The sequence below is a fragment of the Macaca nemestrina genome, chromosome 17 (genome assembly GCF_043159975.1).
Source record: "Macaca nemestrina isolate mMacNem1 chromosome 17, mMacNem.hap1, whole genome shotgun sequence".
NCBI lineage: Eukaryota > Metazoa > Chordata > Mammalia > Primates > Cercopithecidae > Macaca > Macaca nemestrina.
In genome coordinates this window covers 22,331,254-22,352,433 of record NC_092141.1, presented here as the reverse complement: position 1 = coordinate 22,352,433, position 21,180 = coordinate 22,331,254, and the positions used below count along the sequence as shown (strand labels likewise).

Genomic DNA, 21,180 nt, shown 5'->3' with positions numbered 1-21,180 from the left:
CAGCACTTTGGGAGGCCGAGCTGGGTGGATCACAAGGTCAGGAGATTGAGACCATCCTAGCTAACATGGTGAAAACCCGTTTCTACTAAAAATACAAAAAATTAGCCGGGCATGGTGGCAGGTGCCTGTAGTCCCAGCTACTTGGGAGGCTGAGGCATGAGAATAATGTTAACCTGGGAGGCAGAACTTGCAGTGAGCCGAGATCATGCCACTGCACTCCAGCCTGGGCAATGGAGTGAGACTCCATCTTCAAAAAATAAAAAAGTAAAAATAAAATAAAATAAAAAAAGAGGAAGTAACAGAAAATTCTATCTACTTGCTATAGGGAAGTAATAAAATAAGCACACTGCAGCACTCTTTGAAACAAGGGCATAAACAAAAACTAAATATTGCTGTAGAAGATAGACTTGATTCTGAATTATCTATTCCCCAAACATAAAATGGAGAAAATAATTGATAAACAAATGCAAATTCTACAAGTACAACAGACAATAGTAAATACAATACTGCTTAGATTTTTTTTTTTCTTTAGTGAGGTTGTATTAAAAATTAGGGATGAAAAATGTTTTGGTCTGGAAAATAAACTCTTCTATAATGATCTGATATTTTCACTTGAAATATGATTTATATTTAAGAGAAATTATACACACAAACACAAAACACAGAAACACTTATCTTTTTTATTATTATTATACTTTATGTTCTAGAGTACACGTGCACAATGTGCAGGTTTGTTACATATGTATACACGTGCCATGTTGGTGTGCTGCACCCATTAACTAGTCATTTACATTAGGTATATCTCCTAATGCTATCCCTCCCTCCTCCCCCCATCCCACAACAGGCCCTGGTGTGGGATGTTCCCCTTCCTGTGTCCATGTGTTCTCATTATTCAATTCCCACCTGTGATAGGAGAAACACTTATCTTTAACATGAAGCAAAATTCTTTGTTTTTATCCCTGTAAATCTGTATCTTCGTTAGGTGATACAAATTCTATACTTCTGTGGTATGCATGGTTTCTTATGGGGTGGAGGTTTATAATAATTATAGTTATCAAATACAGCTTGTGTCAAGTGCTATTTACACATCCTTTTATTTAACCCTCACGACAACTCTGGGGCAGGAATTATTATTGCCCCCATTTTAAAGTCGAGGAACTGAGGAACAAGGATGTTAAGAACTTGCCCAAAGTTCTACAAAGAGCAGTGATAGAACGGGAGTCTAATCAGTTTTTCACTATTACACTATATTACCTAGATGAAATTTACCAAAGTTCATTCAGAAAACAAATAGAACACACAAGATGATACAGGAAAATTACAAAAGAAGCTGACCATGGAGGAGTTCCCTTTTCCCTTCTGGAGAGAGTCTCTAGGAGTATGTAGTAACTCTTCATGATCTATGGACATTTGACTGGTATTTCCACTAGACGGAATATCACATCCTACTCCATGAAAAAGGAGAAAGTGACAGGAACTTCTATCTGCCTGCTAGAAAAAAAGAAATAAATAAGCTTTACTGAAGCACTGACCACCAAGAGGAATAAAAACTTGTTTGACTTGTCTTCCTGTTTGAGACTCTCCTAGAAAACCTCTCCTCTCAGTCTCTATGCCCCACCTTGAAGGAGATTCACTAGAAACCCATTAGAACAATTAACGTTTACTTAATGTCTTTAAAATTTCTTTCAGTTTCCCATCCATTCTCTAAATCATCAGAAACAGTAGATTCTACAAATATAAATTAAGCCTAACATAAATATAAGTAAAACATGAACGTAAATCTATTGTGTGAAAACTATGATTCAATCTCGATGACAAAGATTTTTTTTTCTATAAGATTTTATCCTGTGCCATGTTGGGATAACTAGAAATTAACTCTTGAGATTAAGTTATTCTGGACCAGTAATTAACCCTGGTATATACACCCAGTATGTCACAAGAGTGACTGTGCTGACCAGGGCACTAGGAATTCATTAGTGGATTCCTCATACTCATATTCTGGAGATTACACCATAGGCAAGGGCATGAAAGTCTGAAGTCTAGTCTCTTTCTGTATCTTTGGAATAATGCCAAATTTTGCTACATTAACACATCAAATAGGCCAGATGTGAATAAAACCACTTCACCATTAGTCTATTTCTAAACAGAGACAATTTATTAACCACAAGCAGTATAATAACAAAAAGGATATGAGTTTCATACATTTAAGGTTTTTCACAGCTATGCCGCTAGTACCAGATAAAAACTCATTGAATCAGGCACTCCCAAAACTAGGCCATAAGAGAATCCCTAAATTGATTAACTATAGAAACTATTTGTTAAAAAAAAATTTAAGGTTCTTCTCTATCCTCCACAACCTATGTTTCAATAGTTCAGAATCTCAAAAATTTCACTCCACCCCAACGAAGAAGTCTCCTGATATTTTCAAGAGGTGAAACCCTTATTGGAGGAATAGAAATAAATCTAGATTGAGGACCCTCAACATTTTCCCTTTTCCTTCTTGATAGATAATTCTCTGGACTAGTCTAGCCATGACATCTAGGCCTTTACAATTTCTCAGAGCTATGATTCTAGAAATGGACAAAAACTCATTAAATCAAGTACTCCTAAATCTATGCCATAACAGAATTCTTCATTATAGAAGCTACATGTTAAATCAAATTCAATGGATGAATTATGTCTTCTGTATGAACTTGAGAGTAAAGATGGAACATGCTCCTCAAGCTACTTTGGATATAGCAGTTCCCACTTTTCCTAGGCCTGCCCCACAGAGACCTATTTAACTCAACTAGAACTAGAATTCATCAACAGTGTGGTTTTAAGGCCACAGTCTCTGAATAACTTTTAAAATGTTGATTTGCCAGCCATTGTCCTCTGCACATATGTATCCTTTTGAGAACCTTGGGAGAAAGGAGAAGCTGAAATAGAAACTAATTTAGCTAGAAAACACTTTTTAATCTCTCCCCGTTACCATTCCAAATATTCTTCCATTTTTTAAAGATGTCATTTTGCTTACCTTATTTTTAAGAAGAAATTTATTCCTGCAGATCAAAATTTCCCGCAACCACTTGAGAATTTCTGTGCTACTAAGCGTTTGATGACTAGTTAATTTCTTGCAGATGTAAAAAAGCATTTGTGAGCTGCAGCAACACAAAGTTCATTGTTACTAGCATCATCAATAACCGAATGCAGATATAATCAGACATAATAATGACATTCTACCATAATGAATACAAGTTGAGAGAAGCTTAGTTTCCCTGTAGGGTTTTAGTGAAATAGTTATCAAAGTGTTGACAGCATTATAATCAAAGGAAATAAGTCTATAGGTTATAGAAAAAAAGCAAGTATTTATAAGCCCCCTATGTTTCATTAAACACCCAGTGTATCCATGTGTCTCATCCTTGCAGTTGACATAAGAAACAACAAACCACATGCACAGCAGAGACTGCCTATAAACCTAGTGCTCCACAGTGGGGTCTGCAAGCTGCCATCCACAGGCCAAATCCAGCCTATCACTTGCTATTGTAAATATAAAGTTTTAGTTAAACACAGCCACACCTGTTCATTCACATATTGTCTATGGCCACTTTCATGCTCCAAAGGCAGAACTGAATGGTTATGACAGAAACTGTATGACCCACAGAGCCTAACATATTTACTATCTGGCTTTTTAGAGAAAAGTTACCTGATCCCCACTCTAGAGCTGCACTGTCTAACATGGTAGCCACTAGCCAGCCACACACGGCTATTGAGCACTTTAAGTGTGGCTTGTTCAAATCGAGATGTGCTGTAAGGCTAAAAGACACACCAAAGTTCGGAAGACTTTATGGAAAAAAAGAATGAAATACATCATTAATAACTTTTATATTGATTACATGTTAAAATTATAGATAATATACACCCGGTTAAATAAAACATTGATACAATTAATTTTACCTGCATCTCTTTACTCTTTAATGTAGTAACTGGAAAACTTTAAATAACATACGGGATTCTCATTATATTAGTAGTGGGGAGCGCTGCTCTAGAGTAAGGTTTAATTCAGCTGCCAAGTAACTGAGCACACCCATTCCTATAAGATAATGGCAAACTTGAGGTTTACACATTTACATTTTCCTCAGCGTGGTGACTTCATGCTTATTAAAATGTAATGATTTATATAATTGAGGAAGTAGACCACAAAATTCTGTATATATTTTTGTCTTCTAAGCAGGTGTCCATGATTAATTCATTCATCAAAAGCATTGGTATTACAGAATATTTAAGAAAGATCATAGTTTTAAAAACTGAAAAAACAATATTGTTACAAAATTTTGTAATTTGAGGTGACCTTAGCACCTCAACCCACCAGGCCACATACAGCTCACGCGATGGGGCCCAGGCCCAACTTACCAGGTGTATGTAAAGGTCTAGGGGAGGGGACACTGGAGTTCTGTGGGGTCTGTGCCGTTTCTGTGTGCTTGGAAGGCTGCCGTGCGGGGTTGGGCAGGAAGCTATGCGAGATGGGGCAGGGCTGGAGCTGCAGCCAAGTGGGAGAAACATGGGAGCCAGGCCTAGGCAGGGCAGCCACAAAACTCACTCTGCAACAAACCACAGTGGTGACCACTCCCCATCCTGTTTCCCATGCCAGCCGGGCAGGGACCTCACCCAAAACAAGGGGTGGGGAAACTGGCAAGAGAAGCACCCCGAGCACAGGCTCAGTGTGGGCCAAGAGCACACACAGCTGGCGTCCTGCTTCTGGAAGGTGATGGGATGCCAGCGAGACTGCAGGGTGGACACTTCCTTCAGCTAGAAGCCTTACGAGCATACCAGATGGGTCTGCACCAGCTGAAAACACCGGCTGTTCCATGGCTGCTCACTTTCCAAATACCAAGAAATGGAAAGAAAAGGGAAGTTCGGCCAGGCACAGTGGCTCCTGCTTGGAGTCCCAGCACTGTGGGAAGCCGAGGCAGGTGGATCAGTTGAGGTCTGGAGTTAAAGACTAGCCTGGCCTGTCTCTACTAAAAATACAAAGAAAAATTAGCTGGGCATAGTGGCACATACCTGCAGTCCCAGCTACTCGGGAGGCTAAGGCAGGAGAATTGCTTGAGCCCGGGGAGGTGGATGTTGCAGTGAGCCGCGATCACACCACTACACTCCAGCCTGGGTGACAGAACAAGACTCTGTGTCAAATTTAGAAAGAAAAGTAAAGAAAAGGAAGAGAAAAGGGAAAAGTAAGTTCTAGACTGGGCGTGATGGATCATGCCTGTAATCTCAGCACTTTGGGAGGCCAAGGTGGTAAGCTCTCTTAAGGCCAGGAGTTCGAGACCTACCTGGAAAACATGGTGAAACCCTGTCTCTACTAAAATATAAAAATTAGCCGGTCATGGTGGTGGGTGCCTGTAATCCCAGCTCCTTGGGAGGCTGAGGCAAAAGAATCACTTGGACCCAGTAGGCAGGGGTTGCAGTGAGCCAAGATCATGCCACTGCACTCCAGCCTAGGCAACAGAGTGAGACTCTGTATCAACAACAACAACAACAACAACAACAACAAAAAAAAGGATGGAAAAGAACAGTTCTCACTTTCCTGCTGGGTTCCACTGGCTGGGCAGTTACTATGTACCACCTCCAGGCTGGCTCTCAACACATGCCACGTCCTTCCTCTGCATAAGAGGACAAGGGAGCCCCCGCCCCGCCAGCAGGCCTGAGGACATGCGGAGACACACAGGGAGGTGTGGCAGACAGGCTCCAATCTCGTCACACAAGGTGGTCAGCCTTTCACAGTTGTAAGTGAACATGAGTTCCATGGTGTGTTTCACACAAGACTCCATCTAAGTAAGAAGGTGACAGCTGGGTGTGGTGGCTCACATCTGTAATCCTAGTACTCTGGGAGGCCGAGGAGGGTGGATCACTGAGGTCAGGAGTTCGAGACCCCTGAGAAACATGGTGAAACCCCATCTCTACTGTACTTTTACTGATAAAGCAGGCAATGAACATACCGTGAAGAAATCCTGAGCTCTTAATTAAAATGAACACAGAGTTATATCTAAATCATTTGCTACAATGATCTAAAACCACTTTATTTACATTTTAGTATTAATCAGAGAGCAAAAACTCCTACGTTACCTTTATTTTCAGAACCGGAGCCAGGGTTGCTATGTGGCGCAGGCAACGTTTTCATAACCCCATGATACTATGTTTGCCCCCAAGTAAACAGGAGGGAGATCCAGGGCCCCCTTCCAAAAGCAATAGCCTAGGGGAGAGAAGGTAAATCAAAGACACTGAGATGATTCATTTTAGCAAGAAGTGTACCTGCCACCCCAAAGAGCAGAAACCACAATCTTAAAACTAAGATGTACAACATATATATATTTTTGAGACAGAGTCTTGCTCTTTCGCCCATGCTGGAGTCCAGTGGCACGAACTTGGCTCACTGTAACCTCTACCTCCCAGGTTCAAGTGATTCTCTTGCCTCAGCCTCCCGAGTAGCTGGGACTACAGGCGTGTGCCACCATGTCCGGCTGTTTTTTTTTTTTTAAGGGGAGACGGGTTTTTGCTGTGTTAGCCAGGATGGTCTTGATCTCCTGACCTCATGATCCACCCACCTCGGCCTCCCAAAGTGCTGGGATTGCAAGCATGAGCCACCGCACCTGGCCTAAGATGTATAATATTTTATATGAATATTATTCACAAAAGATATTCACAATATTTTAAATAAAAAATTACAAAGCTGTTTTTCTTAAAATGCTACAATAAAATTATATTTGTGTGTAAAATGTATCTATTGTATGCGTACATTTGTGTGTGTGTGTGAGGGAGAGAGGGTTATGAATTAGGAAGCATATGTACCAAAACATTAGTAGTAGTTATCTTTGGGTAATGAGATTACGAATGATTTCCACTTTCTTTTCTATACTTTATCAATCATCATCTCAAAATTTACAATCAGAATTCATTATAAGCTATTGCATTTTTATTTATTTATTTTATGAGACAAGGTCTCACTCTGTCACACAGGCTGGAGAGTGCAGTGGCACGATCTCAACTCACTGCAACCTCGGCCTCCTAGTGTGAAGCAATCCTCCCATCTGAGCCTCCTGAGTAGCTGAGACCAATCAAAGTTAAGTTTTCTTCAGTTTAAAATAACTTGTTATAATTATGTTGTTTAGCCTCATGGTAACCAGAAAACAAAATCGATAACAGACACCTTAAAAATTAAAAGCAAGGAATTAAAACACACTGCCAGAAAAAATTACCTCACTACAAATAAAGACAGGAAGGAATGGAAGGAGGAAAGAAAAGAAAGGAAGAAAGAAAGAGAGAGATCAGAGAGAAGAGAAAGAGGAAGGGAGAAAGAACAAAAGAAAAAAGAGAGAGTAGCAAAACAACCAGAAAACAAGTAAAAAATGGCAGTAGTGTGTTTTTACCTGTTAGTAATAGCCTTGAATATAAATGAATTAAATTCTCTAAGACTGAGGGGCTGAATGGATTAAAAAATAAGACCCAATTATACACTACCTACAAGAAACTCAGTTCACCCGTAAAGACATAAATAATATATAGACTGAAAGTGAAGGGATGATACAAGATATCCCATACCAATGGAAACAGAAAAAGCAGGAGTAGCTCTACTTACATAAAACAGACTTTCAGTCAAAAAAGGAAAAAAAATGAAGATAATCATATAGTCAGAAAGAAGTAAACAGCAGCATAACAATTATAAGTGCATATGCAACCAGCACTCAAGCACTAAACACAGAAGCAAGTATCAACAAACCTTACAAGACAGATGGACTGCAATACAGTAATAGAATACCTCAATGCCCCACTATAACCAACACCCCACTATCATCAATGGACAGATCATCCAGACAACAAAACATCATCAGTTAAATCGTACTCTATTCCTAATGGACCTAATATTTACACAGCTCTCCACTCCACAACTGCACAATGTACATTCCACTGAGTAGCACATGGATTATTCTCCAAGACAGACTATGTGTTAGGCCAAAAAACAAGTCACAACACATTTTTAACAACTGAAATCATATCAAGTATCTTTTCTGACCACAGTGAAATAGTACTAGAAATCAGTAACAGGAGGAACTTTAAAAACTGTACAAATATATGGAAATTAAAACACATGCTCATGAACAACCAATAAATAAATAAATAAATAAATAAAATAATTAAAAATTTATTGAAACAAATAAGAATGGAAACAAAACATAAAAATTCCTGTGGGATGCAGCAAAGGCAGTTGTAAGAGGAAAAGTGCATAGCTATAAATGCCTACATCAGAAAAGTACAAAGATCTCAAATAGTCAACCTGACAGTACACCTGAAGTAATGAGAAAAACAAGAAAAATGAAACGCTAAATTTAGTAGAAAAAATATCATGAAGATTAAAGAGGAAAATTTAAAAATAGAAACAAAAAATACAAACAATCAATGGAACAAAGAACTGGAATTTTTAAGAAAAAAAATCAAAACTGACAAGCTTTAACTAGACTAAGGAAAAGAAAAAGGAAACAAACAAAATCATAGCTGAAAAAGGAGACATTACAACTGATAACACAGAAATACGAAGGATGGTAAGAGATTATTAAAAACACCTATATAAAAACAAATTGAAAAATCTAGGTGAAATGAATAAATTTCTGGACACATAACAAATTCCCAAGATAGAATGATGAAGAAATAAAAAACCTGAACAGAACAATAATGAGTCATGCAATTCAAGCAGTAATAAAAAGTCTTCAATCAAAGAAAAACACAATAATCATGGTTTTACTGCTGAATTCTACCATTTTTAAAAGAGCTAATACCAATTTTACTCAAAATATTCCTCAAAAAAAATGAAGAGGAATGAAGGCTTCAAAACTTGTTCTATGAGGACAGCATGACCCTGGTACAAAAACCAAACCAGGGCACAACACAAAAAGAAAACCATAGGCAAATATCCCTGATGAACACAGACGCAAAAAGTCCTCAACAAAATACTTGAAAATTGCATTTGACAACACATAAAAAGATGATCTGCCACGATCAAGTGGAATTCATTCCAGGAATATGAGGATGATTCAATAAACACAAATAAATAAATGTGCGACATCACTTTCAGTGAATCAAGAACAAAAACCATATAATCACTTCAGAAAATGCTGGAAAAAAATCAACATTCCTTCATGACAAAAACTGAACAGCATGAGTATAGAAGGAACATATGTCAGCGCAATAAAGGCCATATGACAAACCCACAGCTAACATCATAATCAACGGGGAAAAGTCAAAAGCGCTTCCTCTAAGATTTGGAACAAGTGTGGCTGCTTTTACACCACTTTTATTCATCATAATACTGAGTCTTAGGTAGAGCAACTAGACAGGAGAATGCAATGAAAGACACCCAAATTGGAAAAAAAGGAAATCAAACTGTCTTTGTTTGCAAGGGATATGATCATACGTAGAAAGAGAACCCTAAAGATTCCACAAAAAAACCTACTAGAAATAATAAATTCAGTCAAGTTGCAAGATACAATATCAATATGTAAAAATGAGTAGCATACTCATGCACCAATAGTGAAATAACTAAGAAGGAAATCAAGAAATCTATTTCATTACCAATAAAATGATATCTAGGGATAAACGTAACCAAAAAGACAAAAGATCCACAATGAAAACTATAAAGTATAGATGAAAGATATTAAAGCAGACACAAGTAAATGAAAAGATATTCCACGTCCAAGCACTAGAAGAATATTGTGGAAGTATCTGTATCACCCAATGTGATCTACACAATCAATACAATCCGTATTAAATTACAAGACATTCTTCATACAGAAAAAAAAAATCCTAAAATTCACATGGAAGTGCAAAATACTTCAAATAGATAAAAAAAATGTGGAATAAAAAGAAAAGCTGGAATCATCACACAACCTGATTTCAAAATATATTACAAATCTATAGTAAGGCAGGTACTATCAAAACAGCATGGTACGATCTAAAAAAGGGGTGGGAGAGAGAGAGAGAAACAAAGTAATGACAGACAGACACAGACAAATGAAATAGAATAGAGAAATCAGAAATAAATTCACCCATTTACAGTCAACTCATTTTTAACAAAAACACCAAGAACACACATTCGGGAAGGACAATCTCTTCAATAAACTGTGCTAGGAAAACCCAACACCCACAAGTACAAGAATACATCTAGACTGTTATCTTACCATATACAAAAGTCTACTCAAAATAAAGATTTAAATGTAGGACCTGAAACTATGAAACTACTAGAGAAGAAAACATAGGATAAACGCTTCATGAAATCAGTTAGGACAAGGAATTTTCTAACAGACATCAAAAGCACAAGCAACAAAAGCAAAGATGTATTTACATTAAACTTGTCAAAAGCACAAGCAACGAAAGCAAAGTTGTAATTACATTAAACTTAAAAGCTTCTGCAAAGCAGAGGAAGCAATCAGTAGAAGCAACAACCCAGAGAAAGGAAGAAGGTATTTGCAAACTATGCATCAGTAAAGGGGGTTAAGACACAAAATATATAAAGAACTCAAACTACTCAAAAGCAAAAATACAAATAATCTGATTTAAAAAAAATTCTACCCCAAACTTTGTCTCCCACCATTATTTCCCCACCTTCTTTTCCCGACTGCCTTTGGCCTCCTCCCCCATGCCACCCTTTTTCTTCCTCCATCTACCCCAAAACTTTTTCCCTACCATTCCCATTTCCCTACCGTCATTTCGCACACCCTTCTCTACTCTCCCGTTCACCACCCTTTTCCCCATCCATCTACCCAAACTCTTTCTTGACTGTTTTTTCCCACCGTCTTTTCCCCTTCTCCCTGGCCACCTTCTTTTTCCCCGTCCCACTCTCTTCACCCTCTTTTGCTCCTTCATCTAAGCAAAAACATTTCCCCTATCTTTTCCCAAAGCCTTCTCCCCACTCCTGCTGCTTACCACCCTCTTTTCCCCTTTCATCTACCCAAAAACTGTTTTCCTCATCGTATTTCCCCCCGCTCCTCCTTGCCACCCTCTTTCCCTTCTCCAACTACCTAAAAACATTTCCCCACCGTCTTTTCGCAAAGCCTACTCCTCACTCCTGTTCACCTCCTTCTTTTTCCCCTCCATCTATCCCCCCAAATTTTCCCCACTGTCTTTTCACAAAGTCTTCCCCCTTCCCACTCATACTCTTCTTTGCCCTATCCGGCTTGCCACTCTCTTTTTTGCCCTCTATCTACCCCAAACTATTTTCCCCAACCCTCTTTCCCCGCTCCCTCTAGCCACCCTCTTTTCTGCTCCTCGTCACCCTCTTTCCCCCCTCCATCTACGCAAACTCTTTTTACCCACCATCTTTTCTTTCTTCACCGTCTGTCTTTTCTGCCCACTGTCTTTTCGCAAAATCTTGTTTTCCTCCCGCTGGCTACCCTCTTTTTCCTTCCCCCACTTGTTACTCTCTTTTCCCCCTCTATCTACCCGAAAACTTTTCTCCCCACTGTCTTTTCACGAAACCTTCTCTCCCTACTGCTCGCCCCCGTTTCCCCCCCCCCACTCTCTTTCCTCCTCCCTCTTGCCATCCTTTTTTCCCTCTCCATCTACCCATAAACTTTTACCCACCGCCTTTCTGCAAAACCTTCCCTCCCTCCCGCTTGCCCACCCTGTTTTTCCCCTCCATCTACCCAAAAACTTTTTTTCCCACCATCTTTTTCCCCACGGTCTTTTTGCAACACTTTCTCCTGCTCGCTATCCTCTTTTCCCTTTCGCACTAACCACCCTCTTGACCCCCCTCCATCTATCCCAAAGCTATTTTCCTCCTCCTATTGCTCCAGACGCGCTGCTGTCTCAGTTGCCACCACCACCAACAGCAGCGAGTCGAGTCGAGCTGCTATGCTCCAGCCTCTAGCAAACTACCGGTAATTACCCACTCCCGATACTCTAAGCCAGGCACTAAGCAGCTCTACGGGAAAGTATGGGAACCTGGAAGGCCCTCACTTCCCTTCAGCATCACGCATATACTGAGCTTATATACATGAGGATTCCTGGATGGCGTGTTCTGATTGGACATGAAAAAACCTCCAGGGTTACTCGGATTGGACTTTATTATCATGTTCTTATTGGGTGAGAGCAAGTCTTAAGACAACCAGTCACAGCATGAAAATAAAGTCCAATCAGAGTAGGCCTGGAGGCTTTTCTCCCATCCAATCAGACCATGTAGTCCAGGAACTGCGTGTGGTGTAACATCAGTATATAAAGCATGCTGAGGCAGCGTTAGGCCATTTCAGGCTGTTGGGGGTTGGCGGCGAGTCCCTGGCTTAGGGAACTAGGAGGAGGGGCCAACGCTTCTGCCAACTGGAGCTGGGGTTGTGGTTGGTGGCGGCGACAGAGCGGTTGGAGGGCAGCCAGCAGCAGGAGCTTTTCCTGCCGGGCGGGAAGACGAGTAGAAAGGAGAGGCACTGACGCATGCTGGAGGCTGCGCCGCCACCGCGGCTCGCCTCGCTGCGGTTGGTGGTGACTTCGGACCTTGCAGCTCGGCCAGAGTGGTAGAAATGTCATGGGGTAGGTGAGTTATCCGGTGCCGCACTGTCCACCTCTGGGGGCAGGGGTTGGATGCCCTATTGGGGCTCATTGCCGGAAGCTGCATTGCCTGTGGCAGGGGACTGGTTGGGGGCACTCTCTGGGGTTGCATTGCTGGTGGTGGGGTGGGTTGGCTGGCTGTCAGGGGCCACATTGCCCACGGTGTGGCGGAGGTGCTCGGGGGAGGTGAGTTGTGTACACTAACGTGTACTGCCAGTGGCTGGGGACGGGTTGGGGCGCTATTTTTTGCTGTACCGCCCGCGACAGGGGGCGGGTTGGGTGGTTATCTGGAGGTGCAATGTTGGCAGTGGGGGGTGGTTTAGGGGCATTGTCAGGTGCTGCTCTGTCCTTATTTGCGGTGAGCTATCAGGAGCTGCACTGCCCATGGCGGAGTGGGGTGGTATTGGGGCACTATCTATGCAGCAACACCCATGGCTGGGTCAGATTGTGGGCACTATCGGGTGTTTTGGGGGTATATCGGGGTTACATTGCCTGCAGTTGGCACGGGATGTGTTGGGTGTGTTTTATCTGGGGGCTTCACTGCCAGCAGCAGGGGGCAGATTAGGGATGCTATCAGAAGTTACACTGCCAGCGGTGTTCGTGGGCTGTGGAGGTGGCAGTGACAGTGTCAGCAGTGGCCTCATTTTTCTTTGCGGTGACCATTCTCCTCTTGCTGGACTCTGAACTCTAGAAGGTGATCTCCTCCTGTTCCTGCAGTCTTGAGCAGGGTAGGGCTTCCACACCTGTCATGGTTCCCTAGGCCATGCCCCCAGGCTCTGTGTTGCAGAGACCACCGGGTAGGGATTAGTAGGTATCATGGGGAACTGTGGGGGCGGGGCACTGTAGGTGGAGGTGTCAGGAACGGGAACCAGCACTTGGGTGGGGAGGGCTAGTTGGGTCTGAGTTTCTCCCACTCCTGCTTCGCAAGGAGCGCAGGCTGGTGGGTCCAGCAATTTCTGTCCAGCTGCACTTGGCCAGGGGCCGGTTTCAGCAAAGGCACTCACACCCACCCCAGGCCCCAGTTCCTGGCCAGCTTTTGCCAGAAGGATAGGCTGGACTTTGGAGGATGGGTGTGAGTGCCTTCACTGAAACTGGTCCCTGCCACCCAGTTGCCAGCATGACAAGGTGAGGCTCTAACACTACCATTCCCTGTGTCCCATTCTAGGCTTTTCTGGCTTTGCCTGCCCAGCTGCTGCAAGCCAGGCGGGAGGAGGAGGAGAAGTCACCTGTGCTACGCTGGAGCCTTTCCTATAGCGTGGCTCTGCAGATCACCTCATGCGCGGTTGGTGGCAGCGACAGACTGCAACTCGACTGGAGTGGTAGGAGGATGCCCGCGGGGGCAAAGTGTTAGGAACCTTGTAGGGTGGGCTGCTGCATTGAGGGTGACAGTGGTTGTATTGGCATCGGTGCTAGTGGTGGTAGCAGCAGCAAGTCTGGGAGCCGGGAAGGGGGAGTAGGAGTGCTGCAGGGCCCAGCCCGACCTGGGGTGGGGAGGAACCTGCGGGTGATGTACCGGTGGCCTTGGTGGCAGTGGTGGAGGTGCACCTAGGGAAAGGAGGAGTTCTCCCCCTTCTCCTGCAATCTCTGGAGAGTGCCCTCCTCCTGCTGGTGACTGAGCTAGGCAAGTGGCAGCATTATCTCATTCTTAACAAAATTTAGGGGGTGACTATTTGTGTATCTTTTTTGCTTCTTTTTTGTTGTGATAGTCTTGGACATTTTCCTGAATTGCAGAGGGGATAAAAGGTTTCATAATAGGCCTTCTGATTCCCACACCTGTTCTTTTTTCTTCTAGCCTGTGTTTTCTTCTTTTCATCTTGTTCCTCTTCATTTTCTTTTGCTGCTGCTGCTATTTCATGTTTCTATTCTTGTTTCTTCTTCTCTGTTTTCTTTATGCCCAGCAATGGCCATAACAAACGACAAACCAAAACTGAGTTAAAAAGAAACTAGTTGTCACTGTGTTGTATTTTTGAAATAAATGGTCCCTTACTGTGTTCTAGAGATTAGGAAACAAAACTGTGTTGTATAATTAGTTACTTGAATATCTATGCTTTCATGATTGTGTTAACCCACTTATGTCTAGTGTTCCATCATTGGAATGGTAAGCATGAGGGAGTTACTTATATCCTACTGCTCAAGTTCATCGACAAAGTCTGATTTTTCACTCATGCAAAAATTCAAAAAATTGCAACCTCTGGCATAAATGGGCTAATGTGTTGTAAGTAGGTATTCAAGGTATCAAAAAACGAAGCATCACATAAAATATTGGTAGCAAAGAGCCATTTCATCTCTCTCACATAGTTGTCTGGAGCTTTGCAAGAGTCACAGGACTAGTAAGTGCTAATTTATGAGATTATTACGTGAACTGTATTCACTTTATTTTATTTCTCTGCCACCATTTTCTTTTCTTTTTTTTCCTTTTCTTTTCCTTTCTTTTCTTTCCTTTTCCTTTTTCCTTTCCTTTCCTTTCATTTCCTTTCCTTTCTTTTCTTTCCTTTTCTTCTTTTTTTTTTTTTGATGGAGTTTCACTCTTGTCGCCCAGGCTGGAGTGCAATGGGGTGATCTTGGCTCACTGCAATCTCCGCCTCCTGAGTTGAAGAGATTCTCCTGCCTCAGCCTACCGAGTAGCTGGGATTATAGGCATGCGCTACCGTGCCTGGCTAATTTTGTATTTTTAGTAGAGAACAGGTTTCTCCATGTTGGCCAGGTGGGTCTTGAACTCCCGACCTCAGGTGATCCACCTGCCTTAGTCTCCCAAAGTGCTGGGATTACAGGTGTGAGGCACCACGCCCAGCTCTCTGCCACCATTTTCAAGAGTATTGTCAGCCGCATGGGCAAACCTGATTCATCCCCACCTCTTTGCAAGAGAAAAAGGAATGTGGGGGAATCATGTGTAGTATTTGTTGTTGTTGTTGTTTTTGAGACAAAGTCTCACTCTTGTCCCCCAGGCTGGAGTATGATGGCGCAATCTCGGCTCACTGCAACCCCTGTCTCCTGGGTTCAAGCAGTATCCTGCCTTGGTCCCCCGAGTAGCTGGGATTACAGGAACCTGCCATCATGCCTGGTTAATTTTTGTATTTTCAGTAGAGACAGGGTTTCACTATGTTGGCCAGGCTGGTCTAGAACACCTGACCTCAGGTGATCCACCCACCTCGGCCTTCCAAAGTGCTGAGATTACAGCTGTGAGCCACCATGCCCGGCCATGTATAATGTTTTAAGGCAAAGATTCACAACCCAAAACAAGACTTTATTAACTTTTGCCTCTAAGTAGTTGCAGTGTTGAGCCCTCTTTTATTCCTAGTATTACTACTTTTGGTGTGAACTTTATATATTTATTTATTTTTTTACTGATTCTTTTAGAAGCATTTTTTCATATATTTGTTGGCCATTTTTTATATCTTCTTTGAGAATTGTCCTTAGACCATTATTTGAATGCTTTGTTTTTTTCTTTTTTTTTCCCCCGCCTGCTAATTTGTCTGAGTTGTGCATTCTGGATATTAGTCTGTTGTCAGATGTATAGATTGTGAAGATTTTCTCCATTCCGTGGGTTGTCTGTTTACTCTGCTAATTGTTTCTTCTGCTGTGCAGAAACTTTTTGGTTTAATTCTCACCTGTTTATCTTCATTTTGTTGTTGTCGCACTTGCTTTTGGGTTCTTGGTCATGAAGTCTTTGCCTAAGCCAATGCCTAGAAGGGTTTTTCCAGTGTTATCTTCTGGAATTTTTATGGTTTCAGGTCTCAGGTTTAAGTTGATTTTTGTATAAGGTAAGAGATAAGGATCCAGTTTCATTTTTTGGCAGTGGCTTGCCTATTATCCCAGCATATGTTGAATAGGGTGTCCTTTCCCCACTTTGTTTTTGTGTGCTTTGTCAAAGACCAGTTGGCTGTAAGTATTTGAATTTATTTCTGGGTTCTCTATTCTGTTCCATTGGTTTACATGCCTATTTTTATACCAGTACCATGCTGTTCCGCTGACTATGGCCTTGTAGTATAGATTTTGAAGTTAGGTAACGTAATGCCTCCAGATTTGTTCTTTCTGTTTAGTCTTGCTTTGGCTATGCGGGCTCTTTATTGGGTCCATATGAATTTTTGAATTATCCTTTCTAGTTCTGTGAAGAATGATGGTGATATTTTGACGGGAATTGCTTTGAATTTGTAAATTGCTTTTGGCATTATGGTCATTTTTACAATATTGATTTTACCCATCCATGAGCATGAGCATGAGGTATGTTTCCATTTGTTTGTGTCATCTGTGATTTCTTTCAGCAGTGTTTTTTAGTTTTCCTTGTACAGCTTTTTTACCTTCTGGTTAGTTATATTCCTGAGTATTATATTTCTTTATTTGCAGCTATTGTAAAAAGGGTTGAATTCTTGATCTGATTCTCAGCTTGCATGTTGTTGGTGTACGTGTTGTTGGTGTATAGCAGAGCCACTTATTGGGGTACATTAATTTTGTATCCTGAAAATTTGCTGAAATTATCATTTTAGGAGCTTTTTGGAGGAGTGTTTAGGGTTTTCCAGGTATACGATCATATCATCAGCAAACAGCAACAGTTTGACTTCCTCTTTACCAATCTGGATGCCCTTTATTTCCCTTTATTTCTTTTACTTGTTTGATTGCTCTGGTTAAGACTGTCAGTGCTGTGTTGAATAGAAATGGTGAGAGTGGGCATCCTTGTCTTGTTCCAGTTCTCAGAGGAAATGCTTTCAATTTTTCCGTTTAGTATTAATGTTGGCTGTGGGTTTGCCATAGATGGCTTTTATTACCATAAGGCATGCCCCTTCTATGCATATTTTGCTGAGGGCTTTTATCATAAAGGGATGCTGGATTTTGTCAGATGCCTTTTGTGTGTCTACCAAGATGACCATGTGATTTTGCTTTTAATTCTGTTTATGTGGTGTATTACATTTATTGACTTGTCTATGTTAAACCAGAAGAGCTCGTGTGTTCTCAGGAGCTACCACGTGCCATGGCCCCTTTGGGACAACTTCGAGGCTGCATCCTGGGGAAGAAGAAGGCCTCCTATCCCTGGTGCTGACTGCTGAGGACAACTTCGATGTGATTTCTCCACAGCCCAGCTTCTTTGGGGCATTTTTCCTTCATGGTGAGTACAGAAGATTTCATTTTCTGGAATGTTCTGTGTATTCCTGCTAGGTTCCCACTCTTTTTCTTTTTTCTCTCTTGCCATCTTAGTATTGATTTTACAGTAGTACTCATTCCTTAAGGGCTTTTGAGGTTGGAAAGTGTAGGAGACTTTAGGGCTGTTTCTGAGAGAAACTCCCCATGTAGTTGGAGAGAGAGGAAGGCTCTGGCTGTGGGAGGAAGGGGAAGCCCGGCCTGGGTCAGGCCCCAGTTTGGCTGTCTTGCATCCAAGCCTTAGATGGAAGGAAAGGATCCAACTTAACCTGCAGAGTTTGGTGATTTTTTAATTGTTTTTTTTTTGTTTTGTTTTGGAGATGGGGTCTGGCCCTGTTGCGCAGGCTACAGTGCAGTGCAGATCTCAGCTCACTGCAAACCCCATTTTCTGGGCTCAAGGGATTCTCCAGCTACAGCCTCCACAGTAGCTGAGCCTGTGCCACCATGTCCAGCTATTTTTAAAAAAGTATTTTTGGTAGAGACGGAGTTTTGCCATGTTGCCCAGGCTCATCTCGAACTCCTGAGCTCAAAGCAATCCTCCTGCCTCAGCTTCCCAAAGTGCTGGGATTATAGGTGTGAACCAGTGTGCTTGGTCTGCTGAATGTTTAAATCTCTGTCCCTGCTGTCAGGACATAGGGGTCACTTTTCTCCACTCCATGCAAGCGCCTGCCTAATTCTCTCCCTCTACTCATGGCCACCTGACCTGGGGAAGGGAGTTTTGGGTGGATCATTTGTTTTTTTCTTGCTACCTAGTCCTGTTAATATATGGCATATTCTCCATAACAATCCCTTAGCCAATATGTGATTAATCAAAACCTTGTCCCAGCCTTTCTCTTTGGGTTCATTGTTTCCTTTCTTTTGCAAAAATTTTTCACTTTGATTTAGCCATTCTTTTTTTTATCGCCACACATGATGACTCATGCCTGTAATCCAAGCACTTTGGGAGGCCGAGATGGGCAGCTCATTTGAGCCAAAGAATTTGAGACCAGCCTAGGCAACATGGCAAAACTTTATCTGTATAAAAAAAATTCAAAAAATTAGCCAGGCGTGGTGGTGTGTGCCCTGTAGTTCCAACTATTCAGGAGGAAGAGGTGGGAGGATCACTTGTGCTGGGGAGGTCAAGACTGCAGCGAGTCATGATCATGCCACTGCACTCCAGCCTGAGTGACAGAGTCCCTGTAGTTATCACTTCTATGATTCTCTCAAAATTTTTAACAATCTTTTTGAGACAGAGTCTCTTTCTCTTACCCAGGCTGGAGCGTAGTGGCATATCAGGGATTGTGAGTCCTCCAACTTAGTTTCTATTTGTCAGGATTCCTTAGACATTCAGGGCCGTTTGTGTTTCCATGTGAACGTTAGCATTGTGTATTCACGTTACATTTCTGTGCATAGTAAAGTATATAATTAAGAGAGTATGCTGGGACTGTTTTTCCTCTGGGACATTTTGATGCGTGTATAGTTTTAGTAATGATCAAATCGGGGTACTTATCATATTTGTTCCTTCATACAGGTATTATTGTTCTTTTGTGAGAACATTGAAATTGCTCCCTTCCAGGTTTTTTGAAAAATACAGTATTTTGTTAAACAGAAACACCAAGCTGTGGTATAGAGCACAAACAAGAATGTATTTGTCCCAACTAACTGCAACTTTGTTTCCATAACCAATCCTTCCATCCTCTCCTTCCCCTCTGCTTGGAAAACCACTACTGTACTTTCTACTTAGTGAAGGCAAAGTTTTTTGGATTTTATATAAATGAGATGAATCTGTCTTTATCTTTCTATGCCTGGCTTATTTTATGTAACGTATTTTCCAGGTTCATCCATGTGACTCCAAATGAAAATTACGTTACTTTGTTACGGATGAAGAGTATTGCGTTGTGCAGATATACTGCAGTTTCTTCATCCCTTCATCTGTGGGTGGACAGGTAGATTGATTCCATATCTTCTGTATTGTGAATAGTGCTCCATGAAACATGGGAAGTCAGATAACTCCTTAAGGTACTGGTTTCCTTTGCTTTAAATGCATATACACAGTGTAAGGAACATCCCAACATTTTTTCACAGTATATTCACTAATTTACATTGGCATGAATAGTGTATAAGAGTTTCCCTTTCTGTAAGCCTACACTTGCTTTTACCTTCCAAAGTTTTTATTGCTTTTTTCTGGTAATGTTCATTCTCAGTGGAGTTTAATGGTATCTGATATCAGAGTGTGATTCTGACTTACATGTTTGGAGTGACTAGTTATGTGGAGAATCTTTAGTTTCACCTGTGAATCAGTTTCACGTCCTGTGCAGAAGAGGTTGTGCAGGTCCTTTGCATATTTTTAGCTTGTGTATTTATTTAGTCTTTTCCCCACTTAGTAGCTATAGTGCTTGAATATGTTCGATAACAACTCTTCCAAAATTATGATTTTCCTTAATTTTACCCCAATCATCCTTTCCGCCAAGGTAAGATGCTTTCTCTTTGGGTTCGTTGTTTTCTCCCCCATGCAGAAGCTCGGAAGTGTTTGTCTCACAAGTTTATATTTGCTTTTGTCAGCAGGAATTTCTGTGTCCCATCAGAGAGAAAAAAAAGGGATCACAAAGTCATTGTGTTGTCTATAGATACTTTCCCCATGAGACTATATGGAATCTGATTTTCTGTTCTTGCCTTAGTTTGCTTAGCATAGTTGCCTGCAGCTCCATCCTTGTTGCTGCCAAGGGCATGAATTTTATTTTATCTTTTTTGACTGTATGGGATGTTGTGGCATCTATGTACAACACTTTTAAAACATTGAATCAACTTAAGGGGAACATAGGTCGATTTTATTTTATATTTCCATGTGAATAGCACTTCCAGGAACATACCGGCCTGTGTCATTTTGAAAGAAGGATTTATGATTTATTTTTCTGTGTGTTGATACCCAGTTATGTAATTGCTCATTTGGATGGTGGTTCTAAGTTCTTTGAGGAGTTGCCAAACCACTTCTCATAGTGTGAGAACTAGTTTTTATTCCCACCAGGAGTGTAGCAGTGTTTGCTTTCCTCCTCTGCCTTGCCAGCATGTTAATGCTTGGACTTAGGACAAATGGTCATCCTGGTCGGCATGAGATGGTATCTCAGTGTGTGTGTGAATGGCATTTCTCCCATGATGAGTGATGTTGAGGTTTTATTCTTGTCTGTTAGTCACTTGTACATCTTCTTTTGACAACTGTGTGTTTATATTGTCTACTCATTGTTTGAATGATTTGTTTTTCTATCTCCTGGTTTTTTTAAGGTCATGTTAAAGTTTGGCTTATTAGATCTTGGTCAGAAGCATAGTTTGGGAATATTTTCTCCCATCCTGTAGACTCTGTATTTACCATGCTTGTGATTTATTTTGCTATCTGGCAGTGTTTCAGTTTCTCATGCCCAACTGTCCATTGTGGCTTTTCTTGCTGTTACTTCTTATCTAAATGCTTTTCAAAGCCCGTATTAAGAAAGGTATGTCTTAGGGTTT

The 21,180-nt window shown here is 41.4% G+C and overlaps 2 long non-coding RNA genes across 2 annotated transcripts; one reads left to right on the top strand and one right to left on the bottom strand.

The window, feature by feature from the left end:
- Window positions 1-717: 717 nt before the first annotated feature.
- LOC139359331 (uncharacterized) lies at window positions 718-5,037 on the bottom strand. Its single transcript, XR_011615256.1, has 3 exons — window positions 3,937-5,037; window positions 3,017-3,140; window positions 718-1,491 (listed from the first exon to the last, which is right to left on the bottom strand). It is a non-coding gene; the product is annotated as an uncharacterized lncRNA (long non-coding RNA).
- Window positions 5,038-12,407: 7,370 nt separating this feature from the next.
- LOC139359330 (uncharacterized) lies at window positions 12,408-19,626 on the top strand. Its single transcript, XR_011615255.1, has 4 exons — window positions 12,408-12,553; window positions 13,733-13,886; window positions 17,519-17,668; window positions 19,515-19,626. It is a non-coding gene; the product is annotated as an uncharacterized lncRNA (long non-coding RNA).
- Window positions 19,627-21,180: the final 1,554 nt, after the last annotated feature.